Source organism: Colobus angolensis, unplaced genomic scaffold (assembly GCF_000951035.1).
Source record: "Colobus angolensis palliatus isolate OR3802 unplaced genomic scaffold, Cang.pa_1.0 Scaffold184, whole genome shotgun sequence".
In the NCBI taxonomy this organism is placed as follows: domain Eukaryota; kingdom Metazoa; phylum Chordata; class Mammalia; order Primates; family Cercopithecidae; genus Colobus; species Colobus angolensis.
This window is the reverse complement of record NW_012114977.1, coordinates 2473533-2476499: the sequence shown is the minus strand read 5'-3', so window position 1 is coordinate 2476499 and position 2967 is coordinate 2473533. Positions and strand designations below refer to the sequence as shown.

The following is a 2967-nucleotide window of genomic DNA, read 5'->3' as shown; positions in this document are numbered from 1 at the left end:
GATCGCACCACTGCACTCCAGCCTGGGGGACAGAGTGAGACTTCGTCTCAAAAAAAAAAAAAAAAAAAAAATAGTCTGTCTGAATGTGGGCTTTTCCTTATCTCTTCCTTTATGGAATTTTTTTCTATCTGAGATCTTTATTTAAAAGAAAATTTTAGAAAATACAGCTCACTATTCTAATATTTTCTCTTTTCTATTTGTTTGTTTCTCTGGTACTTCTTTTTAATTGACATTTCAGCACTTTAACTTCTATTCTCCATTTCTCTTAACTTCTTTTATGGTTTTTATTAATTAGCCTTTTTATTCTTCATTCATTCAGTCTCTTGTCTCCTATCTTCTTTTATCTTTCTCTCTCTCTTTTTTTTTTTCTGAGACCGCGTCTTGCACTGTGGTCTGGGCTGGAGTGCGGTGGTGGATTCTTGGCTCACTGCAACCTCCACCTCCCGGGTTCACATGATTCTCCTGCCTCAGCCTCCTGAGTAGCTGGGATTGCAGGCACACACTACTACACCTCGCTAATTTTTTGTACTTTTAGAAGAAAAAATGTTAGGCAGGATGGTCTCGAACTCCTGGCCTCAGGTGATGTGCCCACCTCAGTTGCCCAAAGTGCTGGCATTACAGGTGTGAGCCACTGGGCCAGGCCTCTTTTATCTCTGTTAAGAAAGATTGTCTGAAACTTGGAACTAAGGCAAAGGAAAAGTGCAAGTCCTTTTAGTGTCATGCTGGGGCATTGTTTAGTTCCGTTCAAAGATTATCTAACTCTTAGGAGAATTGCTTTTGACTTATTCTTTATAACTGCTTAGGGTTCATATTGTGTGAAGCTACAGGTTAATCTGTCAATAATCGATAAATAAAAATGAATTTCTGTCTAGTAGAAAAGAATACCTTAAAGGTTATATTTTTGTTTTCTTTTGCTCTGTAAGACATTAACTGATTTGGTGTCTGATTTAGCAATCATATTCTAGTACTCTTTCTTCCATTGACTATACATACATACCCCATCTTTCAAATTCTCTTTGAACCAACTTTAGCATTCTTTTGGAGTTAAATCTGAGTTAAAATACATGTTCACTATGATGTGTATGACAGTCATATCTTTAACTGTTTGAAAATTATTCTCTGCAACCTCTTTTTAAGTTTTCTTGGCTAATTTAAAATGATTGGCTTTCTAATTATTTTGCTTCTAATTATTTTACTTCTGGTGCACACAATAACCTAACATGTTTTGAAATGATTGGGCCTTACAATGTCTTTTTATTTTGGCACATGTGCTTTCCTTTCACCACCAGAGATAGTGGATATTTTGTAAGGAAATGAGTATTCAGGGAAACAGACCCTGTAGCTGTGAGTCCCTGTGAGCTTAGTGTGGATGTAATGGAGAAAATACGCCCGGGAAGGACTGTCCAGCACAAGAGAACTGGAGTGACACCTCTACCCCAGCCCCTAAATAACTCAAGCCACCCTGTCACCTTCTGTCCTCATCCTGGGGAGAAGCAGCATCAGAAGGGAACCCTGCTTACATTTGCATCCTGACTCACCTGTGCTGAGGGTTTAGATGAGGAGGGGAGCAGTGACTGATTTTACCTAGATCCACCTATTTTCCTCAGTCTCTCTCGAGCATAGGGCCTCTGGGGTGACCTCACTTGATTCCTGAAGGTGCTAGATTCAGAGCCTGAGTCCTTCCAGGTATGGGGGCCATCGCTATATGTCCCAGGGTCATGTTGGGGGAGAGGGAGCAACAGAACTTTAACAGTTTGTTCTTTTCTTCCCCGCTCTCCACAGCCCTGTCTGGCCCTCTTGTGCCCTGTTTCTCCTCTGCAGCTCCTCCAGGGTTGATCTTAGGGAGGGATCCAGTTGTCCTACTGGTTTACCATCTTGGAAGGAACCAGAATCAGCACTTGCACCTCAAAGTGGGATCTTGCTGCCCATTGCCTTCATGGGCAGATATTCCTAAGATATAACTCATCCCGGGTCCTGGGATTTGGTCTCCTGTCGTAGCTTTACTTGGACTATTGCTTTACTCCTGGTGCCCTGTGAGACCTCCACTGTGTCCTGCTGTTCCCCCAGCTCTGGCTGTAGGGGAGGGGACACTGCTCTCCAGTTGTCCAGTTTGTCTCCAAGGTGGTGCAGTTTCTGTCTTGAATTTCCCACACCACAATGGTAGCACATTGAATGGACCCCCCTCAAAAAGAATGATGTCCGACTGCAATCTGTGAGTGTGACCTTCTTTGGAAATAGGATCTTTGCAAAGTAATGAAGTTAAGCATCTCAAGATGAGATCATCCTAGATGACCAGGGTGCACTCTAATTCCAATGACATGTTCACATAGGAGAAGAGGGAAAGCACAGGCACGGACGCAAGGACATGTGGAGACAGAGACAGAGTAGAGTGATGTAGCCACAAGTCAAGGAACACAGGGGCCTGGAGCTAGGAGACAGAATGAAGGATTCTGCCCAAGCCCTTGTAAGAAGCACAGTCCTGCCGACACCTTGAGTTTGGCTTTTGGCCTCTGGCGTTGCGAGAGAACAAACTTATGTTAAGACAAGTTTGTGAATCTGTTCAGTTTCCTATGACTCAGTCATAGGAAACTAACTCAGATAAGAAAGACCAGACTGTAACCTTTAAGTGTCTTTAGTAAAAGCCTGTGGATAGGCCCAGCATGGGGGCTCACGGCTGCAGTCTGAGCAGTTTGGGAGGCCGAGGAGTTGGGCAGATCACCTGAGGTCAGGAGTTTGAGACAAGCCTGGCCAACGTGGTGAAACCCTGCCTCTACTAAAAATACAAAAATTAGCCAGGCGTGGTTGTGCACACCTGTAATTCCAGCTATTTGAGAGGCTGAAGCATGAGAATCGCTTGAACCTGCAAAGCGGAGGTTGCAGTGAGCCAAGACCACACCACTGCACTCCAGCCTGGGCAACAGAGTGAGGACTCCATTTCGGGATGGGGGTGGGAAGTCTGTGGATAAT

General features: G+C 44.1%; 1 long non-coding RNA gene across 1 annotated transcript in view; it reads right to left on the bottom strand.

The window, feature by feature from the left end:
* LOC105510165 overlaps positions 1 to 1707 on the bottom strand; it is an 18337-nt gene extending 16630 nt beyond the window's left edge. Inside the window, exon 1 of the long non-coding RNA XR_001001532.1 lies at positions 1539 to 1707. This is a non-coding gene — a long non-coding RNA (uncharacterized LOC105510165). The remainder of the gene's footprint in view (positions 1 to 1538) is intronic.
* Between the last annotated feature and the right edge of the window lie 1260 nt (positions 1708 to 2967).